Source organism: Bufo bufo, chromosome 4 (genome assembly GCF_905171765.1).
Source record: "Bufo bufo chromosome 4, aBufBuf1.1, whole genome shotgun sequence".
NCBI lineage: Eukaryota > Metazoa > Chordata > Amphibia > Anura > Bufonidae > Bufo > Bufo bufo.
In genome coordinates, this window is record NC_053392.1 from 293,217,828 (window position 1) to 293,241,676 (window position 23,849).

The 23,849-nt window shown below is 41.9% G+C and overlaps 1 protein-coding gene across 1 annotated transcript in view; it reads left to right on the plus strand.

Moving 5' to 3' along the window:
- Window positions 1–23,849, plus strand: part of BCKDHB (branched chain keto acid dehydrogenase E1 subunit beta) — a 241,806-nt gene that overhangs the window by 213,100 nt on the left and 4,857 nt on the right. The window lies entirely within an intron of this gene.

Genomic DNA, 23,849 nt, shown 5'->3' on the forward strand with positions numbered 1-23,849 from the left:
TTCTAATTGTAAGATGATTATATGACACTTACTAATATGGTCTTTGTAGAAATAATGTGCTATTTTCTATATTTCATAAGCTATGCCCCCTTGTTGGCTAAGTAGTGTTGTTCACACAGAGGCCCTGTCCATAAAATGGCTGATGAAGTGTCATGTGACCAGGCAATTCACCTCCATGTGATACCCCCTCCATTCAAATACACAGCACAGATGTGTACTTGTTCTGTTGGGGGTTTAGTTCAGATGCAGTGTATTAGAATGGAGGAGGCTGAGTGATGTGTCTGGTCACATGACCTCCATCAGTGGTAATCTTATGGTCAGGAGCTCTATGCAGACAGCACAGAATATTTGCCTAGAGACATGGGTATTAAAGCAAATGGCACAGAATTTCTCCAAAGGCCATATTAGTAAGTGCCATATAGTCGTCTTACATAAACAATGGCGAAAAGTATCCAGAAAGTGGCCAACCACTTTAACCCCATAACACTGTACATGTACGGCGTTATGCGCCCATGGGTGTATGGAGCAGGTCTTTGCAGTGAGCCCCTTCCATACGCGGCGGGTGCCAGCTGTTTCATACAGCCAGAACCCGGCCGCACTGGTAGGGAGCGACGATCACGACACCCTCGTCATTTAACCCCTCTGGTCGCGGCACCTGTGAGTGAAGGCAGAGGGATTCAGCTCCCTCTGCCTTCTGATTGGAGCTCCCACACTGAAATTGCAGGGCTCCGATCATTTGCCATGGCAGCCTGGACACTGCTGAAGTGATCCAGGCCTGCCATGGCGATCTCCATACTGAGCTATGCATGAGGCATATCTCAGAATGGAGAATGTAAAAATCCTATTCACCTTAAAAGATCTCTATCAGGGTAAATGTTTTGTCCCAGGCCCCGAATGTACTGCCTGCCTGCTAGATACAACTGTATTGCCAATTTAATCTAATGCCCTGCAAGAGCTGAAGGACCGGTGATGACATCACAGGTCATGTGATCAGTGCTAAATGCAGCAGCTGAAAAGGACCTGCGATGATGTCACCGTCATGTGACCAGTGCAGGAGAGGATGGCTCAGCAGTGAAGAGAGGTCCTGGGGAGAAGCTGTGGTGAGGTCTGCTACATGAGAAGAGGTAAGTGAAGGGGTAGATTACTCAGTGTGAGAGGCAGAGCAATGTTGGGAGTTGTAGTTATTTAACTGGGACTGTATGTTAGGGCTGATGGGAGGGAGGTTATTTACATGGGACAGTGGGGTGGAGTGATGTTATTTGCATGGGACTGAAAGTGGAGGGAGTGATGTTATTTACATGGGAATGCATGTTGGAGGTGGCTGGGGCAGGGTGATGTTATTTACATGGGACTATATGTTGATGGTGGCTGTGGGAGGGAGTGATATTATTTACATGGGAATGAATGTTGAGGGGTAATGTGATTTACATGGGACTGCATGTTGGAGGTGGCTGGGAGGGAGTGATTTTATTTACATGGGACTGTATGTTGAAAGTGACTGGGGGAGGAAGTGATGTTATTTACATGGGACTGTATGTTGAAGGCGGCTGGGGAGGGGGTTATGTTCTTTACATGAGACTGTATGTTGAAGGCGGCTGGGGAGGGGGTAATGTTATTTACTTGGGACTGTATATTGAGAGGGCAGGAGAGATGGTGTGATGTTATTTACATGGGACTGTATTTTAGAGGGGGCTGTAGATAGAAAGGGATGTTATTTACATGGGACTGTATATTGGAGTGGGCTGGAGAGATGGTGTGATGGTATTTACATGGCATTGTATGGCGGAGAAGGGAAGTAATGTTATTTACATGGGACTGTATGGTGGCGGGACTAATGAATTATAATTTTTGCAGACAGTAAACGGTGGAATATAACTACAGGGGGAATTATAAATACTGGGAGGGCTTCAGGGCGAGCATTATAAATACTGGGGCACTGTGGGGGCATTTTAAATCCAGGAGACATTAGGCGTTCTTATGACTACTGGGGGTTCTATAGGAGGGACTTATAGATTCGCATTATTTCTACTAAGAACACTGTGGGGTCAGTAGATAGCTTTATTACCACTTGGGGAATAATAGGGGGGGCCTCATTTCTACTAGGGGCTCTGTAAGGGCATTATTAATACTGAAGGGCTCTTCAACTAATGTCGGCACTCTTGGGGAGCATTATCACAGTTGGGGGCACTGTAGGGGGCAGTATTACTGATGAGGGCATTCTAGAAGGGAATTACTATTGTTGGGAACATGAGGAGCACTTTTACTATGGGGGGCACTCATTTTTCTTCAGGATAGTATTTGGGGGTACAGAAAAATGAAGAAGCTAAGATGTCTGTGTGTCACTCTCTGTAGAGAAGAGGTTCGGCTGAGAAAAGTTGTCCGGACGGAATGGAGAAGAAGATGACAGAGAAGATCTACATCAGAGGAGACGTCACCTGAGAGGAACTGAGGAACTGGATGTGAGAGGTACGTGCTGCTGTACATCTGTATACCTATAGTGGGCTTAGGGTTCGGTTGGTCGACTTAGAGAATTGGGACATATGCATTGGGGCTTGGGCCCTGGATCTTTTGAGACCCTAGCAACGCCCCTGGGAGAGGGAATCAAAGGTTCCATGTACAAGGCCCCTAAGGGGGCTAATACTTAAAAAAAAAAAAAAAGTTAATAAAAACACCAATATATTAAAAGTTTAAATCACCCCCCTTTCCCAATTATACATATAAAAATATATAAACAATACAAACAATAAAAATAAGACAAGACAGTACAAACCCAACTGAGACTCGATGAACCCCTTTTATAATTCATGTATAGCATGGTAAGCATGATTAGTTGGAAAAAATATTGTTGCACCTGCCAGAATGAAAAACTAGTGATTTTTTTTTTGTTCATATAAAACAAAACATTTCTCTTAAATTAAACAGAATATCTGCATTTAATTAAATTAACGTAAAAAAGAGAGAATAGCATGGGATTAAAATTTGATTCAGTATGCTTTTTATTAACCCATGCTAGTCTATGTGTGATGAACACAAAGGCTTCTACAATGTGTCCGCTCAAACCTTAAAGAAGCACTCCCACAGAAATGTTTATTCTCTAGTCTGTTGGAAAGGTACATGATGTAAATTGTAGTGAAGGTAATCTTCTTACCAGTGACTCTATTTGTGAGTTTTCCCACTCCATTCTGATTCTCAGATATGTGATGTGACTGACATTGACTCTCCAACTGAGACAGTGGGGGAGATTTATCAAAACTAGTGTAGGGAAAACTGGCTTAGTTGCCCATAGCAACCACCTTTCATTTTTCAGACCTCCTTTAGAAAATGAAAGACGGAAGCTGATTAATTGCTTTGGGCAACTAAGCCAGTTCTACTTTACACCAGTTTTAATAAATCTCCCCCTTTATCTTATGTGTGGACAGGAAGTCAGTTTCTTTTCATTGCTATGGAAGCCTCAATTTTAGTCTCGTAGGAATGAAGGGAGAAACTGACTTCCTGTCCACACATAAGAAGCTGTGTCAGTTGGAGAGTCAGAGTATTGGTCACATGACAGCTGAGAACCAGCAGGGAGGGGATAACTCACAACTACAGTCACCGGCAAGAAAATTACCTTCAATAGTTAGATCATGTACCCTTTTAATGGACTAGAATAAATATTTTGTCGGTGCTTCTTTAATATGACATATACTGTAGGATACATATATATATATATATATATCATGTAAAGGGCTATTGTTTGACACTATATAGGTAGCAGCAGGTACGGCTGATGAAAAGCCTAAAAGGACATGAATACATGCTGTGAAAAGTATGTATACTGCAGACTCTAGCAGTGAGTAAGCATATGGCATCTATTCACTTATTCAGTCTAATATTAAAGTTTAATAAACTTTGTTCATGGTGTGTGTGTGTGTGTGTGTGTGTGTGTGTATATATATATATATATATATAGCGCTCTACACACTGTATTGACCTGCTACTGTGTATGCTATGGAAAGTCTCTGGATGTGCATATTTCATCTGTGTGTGACACATATGATTCTCTTTTGAATAATACACCAGGCAGTGCTAGCAACCCAAAGGACCTTCCAAGATTTAATTAACTTAGGCTTGCAGATAGCTAGTATTATTCTGTGTCAATACTGAGCAATGAATGTTTGGCTGTATTTTAGCAGCAGCCAATCTTTAAATACTTCTAGATTCAATCATTCCAGCTTTCCAACAAAAGCATGAAGTTTTCCCATTATAATGTCCAACGCTCTGAACACCAGGCTGGCTGCCTTTAGACTGTTGCACACAAAAGCCGTTTCTCTTGGATTCAACCAATATTGCCATATTCCGATATTTAACTCTCCTACTAAAGAAACCTTGATTTAAAAGTTTGCGTCTCGGATGGATCTTATATAAATTGTAAAGAAATATACTATTACAGCAACATGCTATTACCCTCACTTCTCCTGTAGTCTCCTGCTAATCATTGGCCGCACCATCAATACCATATATACTTGCATCACCACTGTGGCAGCCATGTGTCGGTATAGTATGTGGGTTATTTTAGCCTACTAGCAGCTTCCTGAATTTAGTTTTAAAGCTGGCGACTCTCCAGTAAAATATATACATAATTTACTGAAGGGGTATTCCAGGAAGTTGTTTTTTTTTCTTTTTGAAACTGGAAGATGAGAATATAGAAATATGGCACTTGTCATTATTCATTGTTTTCTAATTATGCCACTTTCCATGTACATGCAGAGAGCCTTTTGTGCATAAGCAAGTGCTTAACCTCTTAAAGACCAGGCCTATTTTCATTTTTACATTTTGGATTTTTCCTCCCCACCTTCCAATAGCCATAATTTTTTTTCCAGTTCATAGAGCTATATGAGGGCATTTTTTTGATGCCACCATTTAATTTACCATGTCTTTCTTGTATTTGAAAAAGGAAAAAAATCTGTGGTAAAATTGAAAAAACAAAGCCAAAAAAAAATACAACAGAATTTTGACATCACAGTGTTCACTGTGCACTAAAAATGACCTGATGTCCTTATTCTGTGACTCAATAAGTATGCGGCGATACCAAACTTACTACTTTTAAAAAAGCTAAAACCTTTGGAAAATTTAATTTTCTTTGATTCACCATATTCTGACATCCGTAACTTTTTTATATTTCAGTCTACAGAGTTGTATGAGGGCTTGTTTTTTGCCTAAAGAATTGTAATTTTTTTTTTTAGATGACAAAAAAAAAATGCCACTGTCTTGTCTTATTGCTGTCAAAATACTAAAACCAAAGTGACGTTAAATGGGTTATCTGCTTATAAATATGGATGACCCTATGCTGACTGTCACACCCCCGCAGATCTGATAATGATGACCTAGGTCATCATAATATATTACTGGATAACCCCTTTAAAGCTTTTAGATATTGATGACATCCTCAAGATAGGTCATCAACATTAGATTCGTGTGGTCCTGTACCAGTACTGATGAACTGTTCGCAATGGCTGCTGGAAACAGCTGATTGGAAGAGGGGGTACAGATCCCCAACAATCAGAGGTACGCCATCAATATCTACTAGCTGGACAACCCTTTTAAGTTACTAGATACAACTACACCCTTCCAAAATGCTGAAAATGTTTTGCCCTAACCCTATTATGCCCTTCTGACCAGTTTTTAGCATTCAAAGTCGTGACACCGAGCTAACAAGAAAAGCTGACCCATACACATTAGATGAATGTTGGCACAACCTGGCACTAGCCAATTATCTTCTGTTTATGGGGGTAACCAGGCTTTCTCTCAACAGCAAATTTAAAGAAGTATTGGACATGTTGGATTTCAACATTCCCATTCTTTTGGAAGATGTCACCTCAGTAGGTGTTTGCAAAAATCAAGGAAAGGGGAGCAGTAACATTATAAAACGTAACTTTTATTATACTAGATAAGAACTCCCATAACCGGGAGAATGAAACCCCTTACGAACATAAACAGACAAACAAGTGCAAGACCTAAACAATTGTGCCACACGATAAGGGTCGGCGACGCACTAAGCTAGGTTCTAACAAACCGTAATACTGGGTCTAACAAGAAACAATACTATGGGTATGTACCACAGTGATAAAGTAGGGTCACATACAACACACAGCGTAGGGTCCCTGAGTCCAAGTCCCGTGAACAAGTGCTGGAACGAGCAGGACGCTATATGTCATCCGACATATATCAAAACATGAAATGGTCTTACCGTTTTTGGTTGAGAAACCTCACTATTCCCAAATTGTGGAGTGTCGGTAGAGGAGACGGTCACTCCAGGCTTGCGGCCTTTAGATACTAGATGTCCGAATGGTAATACAGGCATCAAGTCCTGCCTTTTTGGCAAAGAAATGACGTCTTGTTACTCTCCACCTTGGCTCGGCACAAGCCATCAATTCTCTAAAAGGTGCAGAGTCCACCACTTGGAAAGGGAGGAACTGCAGCACCAGCAACATGGACAGAAGCACGACCAGCTTCTGTGCTGTTGGATGAGTGCACGCATACTGCTTCAGTGATCGATTGCTGACGGAATGACTGATGAGGAATAGGAGGGCGAGGAGCATCAGGACCAGCAGATGATGGGAAGGACAGACGGCTCCCTTCGGCTGAGGTGGTGGAGTCTTGACTGCCTGAAATCCGCTGCCTGCCACTTGGTGATCAGGATGGACCACCACATCAGAGCCACGGTTCTCCCAGTCTACTTTATGGTAACGCTGCATATGTTGACGCAGGGCCGTGGTGCCAACATTGACACCCTGGCCATGCTTCACCTTCTGCCCACAGATTCTACATATGGTCATGTTCACTTCCTCCGGCGGCTTAACAAAAAACTGCCACACCGCCGACTAAGTGATTTTACCCCCAACACTACACACTGACTGACACCGCCACTGCCTCCATGAACCCGTGCACCTCTACTTCCCGGGCAGGTAGGCTCCTGCGAGGCGGGTGGTTTACCCCAGGCACGTTTGGCTCCCAACCTCCCACTGCTGCCACCCTGCTGACTCCCAGCCACGCTAGCAACTTGTTGGCTCCGCTGCTGCCTCACGGGCAAGCTGCCACCTTCTTCTCCCGATGATGATGAAGCCCCTTCGTCAACCGGCTCTCAAGTGCGATCAGCTACATCATCATCATCGAGTAATGTCTGCATGTCACTGATGTCCTCCTCAACCGCTTGCAACACAAGCTCCCATGCCACTCTCCTCATCACTACTTACCCGCCTATTGGAGGAAGTGGTGAATGTCTTCTCCACATCTTGTCTTGCCAGTAGCTGCTGACTGTCTTCCTGTAGCTCATCCTCACTGTATAGTGGAGCTGAGCCCACAGCATACAGTACTTCTCTGTCTGAGGGAACAAAAAGGACAGAGGCATGTTGAGGACAGGTGAGGGCACAGGGCCTGCTCCCGGTCCATGCCAACTAAGGGTTGTATCTGACAAACCCACTGACTCTTGGCTGGGGGTGTCTGATGTCACTTGCGATGAAGTCAAAGATTGAGTCAACTATTCAAGAACCGCTGGTTTGCTGGTCAAGACACGATTGCTAGCTGACACTGGGAGCTCGGGCCTCTCAATGTGACCCCTGCAGCCATAGCCCCTTACTCTGCTGCAACCTCTGCTTGCGCCAGAAACATTTAGGTCTCTGCCACTCCCCTGTGCAGGGCCTGCCACTTCTCTGTCTGACATACTGTTATATCAAATAAATAAAAAGGAAATTAAAACACCCCAAAAAAGTCTGTAATTTTCTCACTTCACACAATGGCTAATAAGCCCTTTCTTCATACTAATGCACACAAAAAAGGGCTTTAGAACATATAACTGCACCGCTGAACGGCAAATATATTTTACTTTTGCCACTAATACAGGCCACAAAAGGCTTTAGAACATGTAACTGCACCGCTGAACAGCAAATATATTTTTATCTTGCCACTATTACACGACAAAATGGGCTTTAGAACATACAACTGCACCGCTGAACGGCAAATATATTTTTCTTTTGCCACTAATACATGCCACTTTTGCTTTAAAACATATAACTGCACCACTGAACAGCAAAAATATTTTACTTTTGCCACTAATACAGGCCATAAAAAGCTTTAGAACATATAACTGCACCGCTGAACGGCAAATCTATTTTTATTTTACCACTATTACACGAGAAAAAGGGCTTTAGAACATATAACTGCACCGCTGAATGGCAAATATATTTTTCTTTTGCCACTAATACACAACAAAAAGTGCGGTAATTTCAGCACTTCACCAGATAATCGGCTAATAAGCCCTTTTTTCCCACCAATACAAGCCAAGAAATGCTTTAGAACATATAACTGCTCGCACATGGGCAATAAGACGTAGAAATATTTCCTTGTAATAAACCCTGTTAATGGCTGTATCAAACAGCACTTGCACCCCAATAACAAGAACGGTTTGCTGGAATTACAGAGCTGTATAATGGCAATTTGGATCCCCAGTCTGTGTAGCAAGGTGTAATAGGATTGTTCCTATTATCCAGGCTGTAACTTCCCCTACTGAACCCTGTTCAACATAAATGCTGTGGAATGATTCCTCCCTATCCTTTCCCTACACTTGTAAATCGTTTTTTTAGCACAATTAAGTTTTTTCTAGCACTGTCCCTAGCACCTGCTGACGTCTCTCCCTGCACTAAGTACGCTGAAAAATGGCAGAATCCAAGATGGCTGAGGCTATTTATAGGGCTGTGACATCACAGGGCTGGCTGGCTGCTGATTGGCTGCATGGATGGCATTATGGGTGATCCCGCCTTCCCAGAGTTCCTTGTTCCATGTCCTCACACGTGCAGCAGCCATTTTAGGAAAAAATGCGATTCATTACCATGAAGCGTGAGGAAATTCGGATTCGGTGCGAATTCCACTTCGTCAGCTTCAATTCGCTTATCTCTAATTGTGAGAATTTAATTTTTTTTATACATTTTCTTACATTAAGAAAAGAATAAGGGGTTGGGTCAGCACAACCTGCCTGTAGGTGCAGATCGCTGTGGCGAAATACATACACAAACGGAAAATGCAAATGTGATCGCACACTACATCCAGCACTCTGCCCTCCATGCTGGATGAGACATTGGTTTATATTTTGGCCAAAGCATAGTAAGCCACTCACCGCGTCAAGGCTGTCTCATGAGTGGTCCCTAACTCTTGTTCCTACCTGTTCATGGGCCATGACAGCCACATAAAATCCAGGGAATGCAGGTCAGCATGCAAGCCAAGTACACTTTGCTTGTAACCCCGTCCGGTGCCATTACAGCTTTCATCGGATCCAGGGATGCAAGTACCAACATGCATGCTGAACCCACCATATACTTCTCCTGGAGCCAAATGGCTAATGGTAGGTTCTATACAAGCAGACTCAGTTTTATACTGACTTTAAAACCAGCCTCAAGGACAGATTAACTGGTCAGGTGTGCAATGACTCCAAGGAGATCGCCACGCCTCCAATATATACTACAAAGAAAAGAATAAGGGGTTGGGTCAGCACAACCTGCCTGTAGGTGCAGATCGCTGTGGCGAAATACATACACAAACGGAAAATGCAAATGTGATCGCACACTACATCCAGCACTCTGCCCTCCATGCTGGATGAGACATTGGTTTATATTTTGGCCAAAGCATAGTAAGCCACTCACCGCGTCAAGGCTGTCTCATGAGTGGTCCCTAACTCTTGTTCCTACCTGTTCATGGGCCATGACAGCCACATAAAATCCAGGGAATGCAGGTCAGCATGCAAGCCAAGTACACTTTGCTTGTAACCCCGTCCGGTGCCATTACAGCTTTCATCGGATCCAGGGATGCAAGTACCAACATGCATGCTGAACCCACCATATACTTCTCCTGGAGCCAAATGGCTAATGGTAGGTTCTATACAAGCAGACTCAGTTTTATACTGACTTTAAAACCAGCCTCAAGGACAGATTAACTGGTCAGGTGTGCAATGACTCCAAGGAGATCGCCACGCCTCCAATATATACTACAAAGAAAAGAATAAGGGGTTGGGTCAGCACAACCTGCCTGTAGGTGCAGATCGCTGTGGCGAAATACATACACAAACGGAAAATGCAAATGTGATCGCACACTACATCCAGCACTCTGCCCTCCATGCTGGATGAGACATTGGTTTATATTTTGGCCAAAGCATAGTAAGCCACTCACCGCGTCAAGGCTGTCTCATGAGTGGTCCCTAATTTTCTTACATTACAATGTCATCATATTGTTCTATTTACAGATTTAAACTAGGAACGTATGCCACCTACCAAGTATTGTATTTAATTATGACTGAAAGTCGTCATTTATGTCTGTATTTTTTATTGCTAATTTGTTGGGAACTTGACATTAATAATCTTTTAAGAGTAACTTTTTTTTTTTTTATAAACCGCATTGAGCTAATCATTTATACCTTTCCATTTGTGTGTTCACTTGCCTTTAGTTACAGGCTTATGACTAAGATTCATAAAATGCCCTTTAAAATAAGCTTTACATGGTGTCATTTATGTATTTAAAAGAATATTAAAACCAGATATTAAACTGACACAAGAATATTGTTTCTTACAAAGTATAATTTTGCCTAAAATACCAAATATCATATGAAAAGTGACAAGCAATGAGAGACATAGAGATGAAAGATTAATGCGAAATAAAAAAAATAATGTACTGTAATTAGGGCTGATTAATGTAACATTTATATAATGTTCTTTTTATATGGACACTGGGGAATGCACTCACTGATTAGGACATATTAAGAGCAAAGAATGCAAGACAAGTGAGTGTCAGAGAGTAATATTTTGTACAAAGAGCATAGAACAGAGATTTGGAGAAGAAATTTCTGAGACTAAAAATCTGTTCCACTCGGATGAATGGGACAATTGCACAAATGACTTCAACAAATCTGCTTTGTGAATGTACCATAAAAATATTGTTTGTGGCACGGTGTCTGACCCAAGTTCATGGCATGAAATGTATGAGCATGTCTATGTGCACATACCTGTATCTTCACAAAATAATCAAAAACTGTGACTCAAATATTGTGCTTACTGACAGAAATGTCAGGAAATGCTCTAATTAGGCACATGCAGTGATTAGATGTGCCGCTGCTCATCTTCTCACACTTTTAATAGAAAAAGACCCCCCTATATATGACATTCAGTGAACATATATCCTTCCTTTCTTTGATCACATTATTTTTATTAGAACATTTTTTCATAAAAAAAAACACAAATATCTCGAAATTGAGGAGTGACAAAAAATGGCCAATACTCCGTAAGCAGAGTAGAAATATAGAAGGGGCATTTAATTGTAGATCACATCAAAGGAAGCTTAGGATAATAAAAAATATGCTAATCAAAATTAGGGGGACAACCAACAAAACCAACCACCCCAAGCAGAAGGAAGGCCCTGGGAAATACTCGGGGTACAGTAAACAATAAAAAGTCAGAGGATCTAGGCAGACGGTAATGATTCACTAAAGGAGGGAATTGGATTTACATTTGTCTTTGGAAGCCCATATGCTGTTTGAAAGGTCTGCTGTGTTAATGAGGGGAAGCAGAGATGGATTCAATCTTAAATCACAAGTAGAGCTCCTCAAGAGTATGATTTCTTATTGGTAAAGGGACTGCTAACGTGGTGTGCGCTTGGAGCCCACCCACTACAATATGTGAACGTGTTCTCTCTGTTAAAGGGGTTATTCAACCTCAAGTCATATACAGCTTGGAAACATGTCACTGCTGAGGACAGTGAATGGCCTCAACGGTGCTCATAGCTACTGATGGAGGGATGGGAGCTTCTGTGCTGGAATGGAGCAGCGGGGAATAGATAAGAGCCTTTTTTTAATGTTAAAATTTTGTCAGCCCTAAAATAAATTGAGTTTTAAAGTCAGACAACCCCTTTAACTGTTACGCTCTGAGAAAAATGTTTGTTTTAGACCATGGGCCAAAGTTATCTTACCACTAGGGATGAGCGAACCTGTGTTTTTAAGTTCGGCGTACAAGGTTCGGGTTATCTAAGAATTCCATTATGGATTCAGCTACCATGGACCAACGGAATTCCTAGATAACCCGAACCCTGTACGCCAAACTTGAAAACACAAGTTCGCTTATTCCTAGTTACCACTCCTTTTAGGTACCACTTTTTGTCGTTTACTGCACCTATTAATCATCATCTTGGCAGAATTGGTTTGCAGATGAAGAGTCTGGTTTTGATTATCCAGAAGACTGGCAGGATATAATTGTCACTCACTATTCTGAACAAATTTGGATGAAACTTATGGAGCACTTTGTCTTGGGTTCAGTTTGTATAATATTTTTTCTCTGAAGCTCGGTCAAAAGTTGCATAATCAATAGAAAATTTGCTTGTTAATCAAGAAATTCCAATTTTGATGTCCTTTCTACATAATTTTTTTATTTACTGTATTTTTTTTATTTCAAAGATTTTAACAATTCTGCTTGGATAGCATTAACCCTTTCCTGACTAATAAAGGATTTTCAGTTTTTTGCATTTTTTTTTTTTCACTCCCTACCTTCCCTGACATTTGATATTGCATATGATGTAGAGGGAATCTGGAAAAAGAATCCAAATGAAGATGGAATTGGGAAAACATGCAATTCTGCCCAGTTCTATCGGTTTAGTTTTTACGGTGTACCCTATGCAGTAAAACTGACCAATTACCTTCATTCAACTATGCCACATTTATATAGAGCTGTCTGGGGGCTCATTTTTCCGGGGTGATCAGTACTTTCCATTTATTTTGACGTGTGTATTACTTTTTAATCACTTTTTTGGGGGGGATGTGAAGCAACCAAAAAAGCAGCAAATCAGCCATTTTGATTTACTTTTCTATTTCGGTGTTCTCCATACAGGATAAATTTTATATTTTAATAGTTCAGGCAATTTGGGACATGGTGGTTCAAATGATCTCTATTTTTTATTGCTTATTATTTTTAAGATGGGGAAAGGAGCTGATTTAAATTTATATATATATATATATATATATATATATATATATATATATATATTATAAAGTACAGCTCAGGGTTGGCAATGTCTATAGCTATAGTAGTACGTAAACATATAGACAGGAGTTGGATCACCGAGATCAATAGAATATAGTATGTGCAAAACGTGACGTATTGGCATGTGCAGGGTTGGAAGTTGTAGTGCCTATGCAGGGTGATGACAGAAGTCCTATACTGAGAAAGGCGTCCTGCATAATAACAACCAAAGCAATGGGACCGCTAGAACTAAATGATAAAAATTATTTATCTGTGTTCATATGTGATATGGTATAATTGTTTTTAAGGCTGTATATTGTAACCATGGTGATGACGCATAAATATGTGTATGCACGAATGTCATCCCGTGGGAGGCATGACGAAGCGCAGCACGTGCAAAATGGCCATTGCCTGAAGCTGTGCTTGTTCCTGCATCAGCAATTACTTTTTTCAAGAGAGAAATAAAAGCTGTAGAACAAGGCGGTGAGTGCCGCCATTCATTTCTATACCATTATATATTTTTAAAGACCTTTTTTACTTTTCTTTTTTACCTTTTTTACTTTACCATGCTATTCCTTTAATCTACAGTGAATTACTATTGTAGCCTATTGGACTTCCATCCATATGTAGAGAACATAGATCTAAAACTTTAAAAATCACAAGTCAGACCGCATATGCAGTACTGTGTACTTTTTTTGGCACCTGTGAACAAGAAAGAACTGCTAGAGTTTAAAGAGGACCTGTCACCACTCCTGACACGCCTGTTTTAATATAGGTTCATACATTCCCCATGTAATTACAATTCTGGAACATCTATTCTTACGACTCTATGTTGTACTATTCCTTTATTATTTCTAATAGAAGTTATGAATGAATTGCTAGCAGTCTGCAGTAAGGGTACAAAGGGGAGGTAACCAGTTGGGGTTGTGTCCCTGCACAGTTTCACTCTATCTAGTAAATGCCATTGTCAGACTGTGCAGGGTCACACCGCCAACTGGTTATCTCCCCTTTGTACCCTTACTGCAGACTGCTAGCAATTCATTCATAACTTCTATTAGAAATAATAAAGGAATAGTACAACATAGAGACACAAGAATAGATGTTCCAGAATTGTAATTACATGGGGAATGTATGAAGCTATTAAAACAGACATGTCAGGAGTGGTGACAGGTCCTTTTCAAGTGGATTCACAGGGTGCAACTAAAGTAATTCATGTAGTGGGTGGACTGCAGTACCCAGAAACATTATGACAATTAGGTTTACTTAGTTTAAAAAAGACAGCTGAGGTAAGATCTTATAACAATGTATAAATATATCAGAGGTCTATACAGAAATCTCTGTCGTGATCCATTTATACCCAGGACTATAGCTATAAGAAGGGGCCATTCTCTACACCAAGAGGAAAGATGGTTGCTGTTTTTTCCATACTATGTGCATTTTTTATGGCTTTTTATTGACATTTTTTTCTATAGTTCTGTGTAAATACTATTGTTTTTGTTTTAATTCCTATAGTGAAAATGTGAAAACGAAAAAGAAAAAAGAAATCCAGAGCTTTGTCACACCTAAAATAAAATAAAACGCCACACCAGGGGCAGAAAAAAAATGGTGTTCTTCGTTTCATATTTTTCATAGACCTTCAGCCAACATCTGAATCTGTCTTTTTTTTTTTTATCACAAAAAAAAAAGGCACTAAAATGGCCTACACATAGAAATATGCCCACAAAAATATAAATGTGAACCTACCCTTATAGGTTGGTACTTTGTTGGGTTACTGCATGTCCTGATAGCAGCATATTTATTGATCAGTCAAATCTTTATTGACTACTATATCATACCTAGCAATTTTTTTATGTCAAATCTTGTGATATTTTTAATCCTCCCAACCCCGAGGACTGCACCAACAATTGACAGGAATTTCACTGTTAATGAAAACAAGAGCACGTTTTAGTGCTGCTGTGTAATTTATGAGCAATATTTGTTAATATTGGTTTCCATAACAACGCTACATCAGACAGACGTCAGAAGTGAAAATGTCAGTAGCGCAGCCTCAGGCGTTGGGCTTGTAACTTCTAAAAATCATAAATCAAGAATAGAAGGAAAGATTCTGAATTATTTTCCATTTTTCCATTTTACATGAAAATGGCCAATTGTATATTTTTCTAGTTTGTCTCATTTATAAAATAATTTTTGCCATCATATCTAACTTCAACTACACATACTGTGCCATGAGTTGGTGAAGATTGTGCAGTGTGAATGTTAGAGGACCTTTCATGGGTCCAGACATTGTCAAATAGGTAGTGGGTTGTGTAGGGCATAGTGAAGGGATGTAAGATCGCTTACTAGTGTATCTGTGCGCCGCTCCGTTCCCCCGCTGTGCCCCCTTTTACTTTTCCCGCCTGGTATGTAAATGAATATCATCGGTACAGGGAGGAGGAGACGGCCCTGTTACTCAATGGCTTTGAGCGGTCCAATCGCAGCGGAGAGCGTCACAGCCAGGGAGAAGGTGAGCTTTTTTTTCTCTCCGCTGCGATTGGACCGCTCACAGCCAGGGAGAAGGAGACACCCATTGAGTAACAGGGCCGTCTCCTCCTCCCTGTACCGATGATATTCATTTACATACCAAGCGGGAAAAGTAAAAGGGGGACACAGCGGGGGAACGGAGCGGCGCACAGATACACTAGTAAGCGATCTTACATCCTTTCACTTTCCCCTCCACAACCCACTACTTATTTGATAATGTCTGGACCCATGAAAGGTCGTCTTTAAATGTCTGCAGTTTAAATCAGGGTTGGACTTGCCATATCTGCCAGCTATAAGGTTCCAAACAGCTTCCTACTGTCTATCAGATTGTTTTTAAGAGAGGTGAGCAAATACATTTCATAGCTCACACTGGTGGATAGTTTTAGAGACGGAAAAGGGTGCTCTATAATGAGCAATTCAAGATTAAAAGTGACCTTGCACATTTTGAAAAGGAGAATTTCAACCAAAAGGATCGTTAGTTGGGTGAAACTTAGAGGACCTTTCACCGCTCCTGACATGTCTGTTTTAATAGCTTCATGCATTCCCCATGTAATAACAATTCTGGAGCATCGATTCTTATGTCTATGTGTTGTGCCATTCCTTTATTATTTTTACTAGAAGTTATGAATGAATTGCCAGCAGTCTGCAGTAAGGGTACAGAGGGGAGGTAACAAGTTGGGGGCGTGTACCTGCACAGTCTCACTCTATTTAATCAGTGCTGCCACTTTCAGTCTGTGCAGGTACACACTCCCAACTGGTTACCACCCCTCTGTACCCTTACTGCAGACTGCTAGCAACTCATTCATAACTTCTAGCAGGAATAATAAAGGAATGGCAAAACATAGAGCCATAAGAATAGATGTCCCAGCATTGGTGTTACATGGGGAATGCATGAAGCTTTTAAAACAGGCATGTCAGGGGTGGTGACAGGACCACTTTAACAACTGTTATTTTAGCGAACCCATGACAGACCATTATCATCTGAAAAGAAGTTGGCCATGTTTAAAATTATTGTATGAATGTTCATCTGTGGTTCAAACCACATCAACCAACTTCTATCTAAGGCTACTTTCACACTAGCGTTGTTGTTTTCCGGTACTGAGATCCGGATCCGTCACCCATTGACTTTCAATGTACTATATTTAGTGATGGATCAATTTTTTTCCATTTTGATTTCACACAGCATTCTAACGGAACAGATGCATCCTGATGTGTAAAATCAAAACGGATCCGTTTAATTCCGGTACTGAGATCCTCTGCCGGGTCTCAGTACCAGAATTAACAACGTAATTGTGAAAGTAGCCTAATGTTTATGGGGGTCCATATTACTGTTCATGCTCAGAGGTTTAAAGGGGCACTTTTTTATGAACATTCTGTATGCAAATATTTTATGTATTTTTCTTTTTTTAAACAGGTGGATGGTTTTCTGACTATACTTTGTCACTCTGTGTATTCTGCTTCCAGTTCTAGCTCTTAACTTCCTATTTGTTTCAACTTTTAGCATGACAAACATCCTAGCTTGACTTTCTCAGACCATTCACCGCGACCAGAGAGGGAAGGGGGATGAGGGACTTAATCAGGGCATCATGCCCTATACTGATAAGGCCTCATGCACACGACCGTTGTTTTTGTCCGCATCCGAGCTGCAGTATTCACTTCAATGGGGCCGCAAAATATGCGGACAGCACTCCGTGTGCTGTCCGCATCTGTTGCTCCGTTCCGTGGTCCGCGGAAATAGGCAGTTATATTAATCGATGTCCGCGGAACGCACACGGACGCCATCCGTGTTTTGCGGATCCGCTTTTCAGGAGAACAATAGTTCTCCTGCTGCTGCCATACATTTATCTCAGTTTTACTAATCTACCCTTTTACTAAAGGGCCCTTTGCAAGGGATGCTTCTCGATCAGATGTTCGCTAATGAGCGTTCATAGGAATGCTCGTTAGCGATTATCTGGTGGTGTAAAAGTGCCGCTGATTACACGATGAATGAGTGAAACACTCTTTCATCAGTTAATTGCATCATTCATGCAATCACAAAAATCGTCACCCGGCAGCAGATTATTAAAGGTAAAATATTGCATTGACATAGGTATTCAGACCCTTTACTCAGTACTTGAGTTGGAGCACCTTTTGTGGTGATTACAGTCTTCTTAGGTATGATGCCATAATGCTGCCACACCTGTATTTGGGAATTTTCAACCATTCTTCTCTGCAGAAGCTGTTAGGTTGGATAGGGACTGTTGGTGGACAGCCATTTTCAGGTATCTCCAGGAATGTTCGATTGGGTTCAAGTCAGGGCTCTGGTTGGGCCACTCAAAGACATTCACAGAGTTGTCCCTTACCTGCTTCTGTGTTTTCTTGGCTGCGTGCTCATGGTCATTGTCTTGTTGAAATCTGAACCATCGGCCCAGTCTGAGGTCCAGAGTACACTGGATCAGGTTTTCATCTCTGTACTTTCCACCTTTAAGCTTTCCTGGACCCCTGACCAACATCCTTACCATAGCTGCTGAAAAACCACACACACAAGTTCAATTTTGGTTTCATTAGACCAGAGAATCTTGTTTCTCACAGAATCCTTTAGTTTATTTTTTGAAAACTTCAGGAGGGCTTTCACTGAGGAGAGGTTTCTTTCTGGCAACTCTGCCTTAAAGCCTAGATTCGTGGAGTGCTGCAGTGATGGTTGACATTATGCAATTTTTTCTCATCTGCTCAGGATCTTTGGGACTCAGCGAGAGTGACCATTGGGTTCTAGATCCTGTCTCTTACCAAAGCCCTCCTCCCCTGATTACCTAATTTGATGAGGTGGCCAGCTCGAGGAAAAGTTCTTTCAAAGTCTTTCCATTTTAAGAATTATGGAAGCCACTGTGCTCTTGGAAACTCTCGTTGCAGCAGAAATTTTTGTACACTTCTCCAGATCTGTGCCTTCACACAATCCTGTCTCTACAGGCAGTTGTTTCCTCCTCATGGCTTACCTTTTGCTCTGATATGCATTGTCAGCTCTGCAATCTTAGACAGGAGTGTGTCTTTCCAAATTATGTCCAACCAATTGAATTGATCACATGTAGACTCCAATCAAAGTATAGAAGCATCTCAAATGATCAAGAGAAATGGGAGGCCTCCAGAGCTATATTTCAAGTGCCATTGCAAAAGGGTCTGGAATACTTCCATACTGTCCAAGCAAAATTTTTATTTTTTCCATTTTAATAAAAATTTGTAAAATTCTGTTACACTCTCATTATGGGGTAGTGATTGATTGGGGGGGGGGGGGACATATTCCCATCCTTCTCATATCTCATCCTCACAGTGCCTGCTGTCTCCTTTCCTCCCTCATTTATCCAGAGCTCCTGTTCCTCCCCTCCTATCTCTTATTGCTGCCCTGCACAGACCTCCTGCCACCTACTTCTTGTATGAATCCCCCTCAGAGCCCCTTCAACCTACTTGCTGTGTGAACCCCTCTTGTCTATCCAGGACCCCAGTCACCTGTCTCACTCCTCTGCCTCTCATTATGGTGGTGTCTAAATGGCATGCAGCATAAGGACCTTCTAAGGTCACAGGGTCACGTGAATGTGCCCCCTGCCCTGTACTATGCCTCCTTATACCCTGCGTTGTTCCCCCTTACCATACCCTGTACTGTGCCCTCTTATACTTAATACTGTGCCACCTTATACCCTGCTATCCACTGTATGGCGGTGCTTTCCAGTCACTGTATGGAGGCATTATCCAGGCACTGTATGAAGGTGCCATTTTCAGTGCTCCAGACTAAAAAAATAAATAACCAGGAGCCATTAGCTCCTAAACTGAAAAATTTAGGAGCCAAATTAAATTTTTAGTCGCCAAATTTAAAATGCATATAATTATAATAATAAAAAAAAGGACTTGGTGGTGAAGATGAGATGCAGGTCACAGTAGTGAGCCAGCACTACATATAGGAGAATACAGAACCACACCTCTTACATCCAGTGACATCTTCTGTCATGTAGACCTTCTCTTTCCAGGTAATAATGCCTGTATAGTGTCCCCAAAAATAATGTCTCCTGATATGTCCCTGTAATAGAAGTGCCTCCTCAATAGTAATTTCCCCCCACACTGCCCCAACATAGTAATTTTCCGCCACACTGCACCCACATAGTAATTCCCCGCCACACTGCCCACAAATAGTAATTCCCCCCCGCACTGCCCACACATATTAATTCCCCCCACATAGTAATTTGCCCCCACAGTAGTAATTTCCCCCCACACTGCCCCCACAGTAGTAATTTTCCCCAACACTGCCCACACATAGTAATGTCCTCTCCCACACTGCTCCCACATAGTAATGCCCCCACATAGTAATTTCCCCCCACGCTGCCCCCACAGTAGCAATTTACCCCCACACTGCCCCCCACAGTAGTAATTTCCCCCCACAATGCCCCCACAGTAGTAATTTCCCCCCACACTGCGCCCACCAAATCATTTTCCTCCACACTGACCCCACAATAGTAATTTGCCCCCATACTGCCCCCACAGTAGTAATTTTCCCTTCACGGCCCCTGACATGGTAACTTTCCCCCTCACTGCCCCCACAGTAGTAACTTTCCCCCTCACTGCCCAACTGTAGTAATATGCCACACACTGCCTCCACAGTAGTAATATGCCCCACACTGCCTCCACAGTAGTAATATGCCCCAAAGTTGTAATTTCCCCCCACACTGTCCTCCAGTGGCCTCCTTCTGGCCAGTAATGTCCCTCAGTGCCACCCTTCTAGCCAGTAATGTCCACCAGTGCCCCTCTTCTGGCCAGTAATGATCCTCAGTGCCCCCCTTCTAGCCAGTAATGTCTGCCAGTGTCACCCTTCTGGCCAGTGATGTCCCTCAATGCCCCCTTTCTGGCCAGTAATGTCCCCCAGTGTCCCCTTCTGGCTAGTAATGTGCCCCAGTGCCCCCTTCCGCCCACTAGTCCCCCAGTGCCACCCTTCGGGCCAATAATGTCCCCCAATGCCGGCACTTAAAAAATAAAAAATCTAAAATCTTTTAATTACCTGTGTCCTTTCGCCGGTGCTCATTTGCTGCTGGTACGGGCCGGGATGGTGCGATGCAGAAGTGCACACGTCAGTGCTCTGGGTCCCGGCACAGGCGGGCGCGATGACGTCATCACGCCCACCTGCTCTGGGCATTTACTACCACATAGGCCTCAGGCCTTCTAAGCCTGAAGCCTATGACAGCATCGGGGCAAGGAATTATGGGCTCCCGTGCTCCACTGCAATATTCAGCTGCAGCGCAGTGGTCCAGTTGCTAATTTTAAGGCGCATATTGGCGACCGTTTTGGTCGCCATCTGGAGCACTGGTTATTCAGTCACTGTATGAAGGCGTTATCCAGTCACTGTATGGCAGTTATCCAGTCACTGTATGGATGCGTTATTTTATCTTGGGGCATACAAAAATTTGCTGTGGCACCCAGTCAGTTCTAGCTACGCCCCTGAGAAGTCATTTTTATTTCATTTTCAGTGGTATAGTACTGCTTAAGTGAAAAAGAAAAACAGCCACAAATTCTTTAAAAAAAATTGTTTACTATGAATATTGATTAAAAAAATCACTTTGTTACAGAAGTGTCGCTTTAAATATTGTATACTTTTGAAGTGAAAAGTGGCTTTTAGTAATTCAAATTTAAAGTTTTTTAGTGGACTTCACTTAGTATTTTACTTGACCTCTCCTACTAGGCTTAAAGTTGTCAGTTTTGAGTCATTAATGCATATTCAAATTGGAACAATTCACATCAGATAATTTTTTGTTCTTCTCCAATGTAAGCATTGGCAAAATAAAACATTTTGTCTAACATAGCAGTGAGGCTTTCAAATGCTCCAACCTATCACTGCCAAAAAGGAACGTTGATAAAATACTAAATCTTTATTTGATATCCAATTAAAGGAAACTAGCATAGAGTATGGACTTCTTTAATTGTGCCTCATCAACAAGTGGCCTGGTAGCACCCCATTGGTGATGTCTATATTCCACAACAACTATGCCCGTGTCATATGTTTGTGAACTCCAGTAGCATATGACTTGCTATTGCACCTTCTGTAACAGCCCACATCTATCTAGCTGTGTACATGTCTTCCCTATCATGCGCTCTACGCGTTTCGCCCACTCGGCTCATCAGGAGCGGTTACAAAATAGAGTACGGACAAACAAGGCCACTTGTTGATGATGCACAATTAAAGAAGTCCATACTCTACGATTTCTACGATTTCCTTATATACTCCAGCAGTACCCACAATTGATCCGGTGTCACATAGTAGCAACTGAGTATACACCAGTTAAAGAGCGCTATAGCATACTGGTGATTCTAAGCACTTTACAGTTTGCTACAGTGTAGAGGGCACATGATCATCGATTGTGGGCAGTTTATCATTCCAACTGGGGCTGACTTTAGGGTCACAGCGGGTGCATGCTGTGGGTTTGTGTAAGTTATCATACACCCTATGATATGGAGTACCTCCTGTGATACCCCAGTTGATTTATTAAGGGTTATTCCTTCCTGTCCTTTGTTTTGAAATTGGATATCAAGTAAAGATTTAGTATTTTATCAACGTTCCTTTTTGGCAGTGATAGATTATTAGGGTGGAACGTAAACTTCAGTAACGTTCTTCACAGTGAATTGTTTCAAATGCTCCAAACCTACTGTATTGCCAATTGCTAGACACATTACTAAAGGTTATATATTATACTGTTTGTGTATGTGTTCTGGAGTTAAGCAAATTATTTTCTTAAGTTGGAAAATATGTAAGTGCTCTGTTTGTTTGTCTATACGATCCATCTGGTTCTTCAGCTGTTAGGACACACTGTTCTATAGCAAACTTTAGGAGCATAAGGCTTCCATTCTTGATGTGAGAAAGAGCTAAGCCAACTCTGTCAGTAGTCTAGCAGGATGAGAACATTAACATTGTATGCACTCAAATTAACTAGATAATTTATTACATGATCGGCATCCTGTCAGCAAAAGAGAAAAACCTCATATCATTCTCAAAGTGCCACAATAGCATCATGTTTAAAGGGGGATTTAAATAATAGAGATTTAGGAAATATCCACAGAGTATGCTGGTGGGTCCCACCTATCTCCAGAAATGCCCAAGGATTTCTGAGCATAAAAATGAATTCTGAGAGCTGCACACAGGCACAGCCACCTACAGTATAGCCAAAACCTCACTTGGCAGGATGGGCCATCCAGTGACCACCGCTGGTTTCCACCTGACCAGTAAATCGCCGTATTTGAGGCAGGAGGCCAGGGTTAGTATATTATTTTTACCGGCCCATTGAAGTTTTGTCATTTTTCCTTCACTGCTTAGGAGTCCCTGCTCTGCTGTCTGGGAATCAATGCTTTCTCCCCGACTGACTCCATACATGGATTGCTTGGGGATAACCCTGAGTATTTAACTTTTATTCTGTCTCCTCTTTTAAGTTGATACTGCCAATTCTTTAACCCAGGATTACCAATAGGAGGATTTTCTCTGATTAAGGGCTCGTTCACACAAACGTATTTTGCGTTCGGCATACATTCCGTATACGGAACCATTCATTTCAATGGGTCCGCAAAAGATGCGTTTCGTGGCCCTGCAAAAAGTCCTGGCCTATTCTTGTCCGTTTTGCGGACAAGAATAGGCATTTCTATAATGGACCTGCTGTTCCGTTCCGCAAATCGCGGAAGGCACACGGGCGGCATCCATTTTTTTGTGGATCCGCAGTTTACGTACCGCGTAAAACGGCATGGTGGTGTGAACGAGCCCTAAGGGTGCATTCACACGGCCATTTTTGGAACCATTGCAGTCTATGGGGCTATTAATGGCCAGTGAATAGCAACTGTCAAAAAATAGGACATGTCCTATGTTTGGCCAGACAGATCTCATTGAAATCAGGGTGACCACATTTAACAGCCATTTAGAGAGGAGTGCACCCATCTAATGGCCGTTACAAATTAAGACACTATGTAAAACCCTCGTGGCTCTTTCACACAAATGATTTCTCAGTTTGGATGCAATGCATCTAGCAAAGCTCTAGCTCCATAGAAGTGAATGGGGCTTGCGTGAAAAACGGAAGGCATCCAGATGTAATGTGTTTTTCACTGATTGTTGCTAGGAAATGTAGATGGTCATGCTTCAGTTTTCCTTCACGCTCATGAATAACGCATGCAATCCGGATACAATCTGAATGGAAAAGGTCCGCACTGAGTGCAATCGCAGAAAGAAAGGATTGAACTTGTGCGCAAAACCAACAGGTTGCGATGTCACAAGATCACGCTTCTGTTCATAGTGCGTAGTGAGTGTTTGTAGTA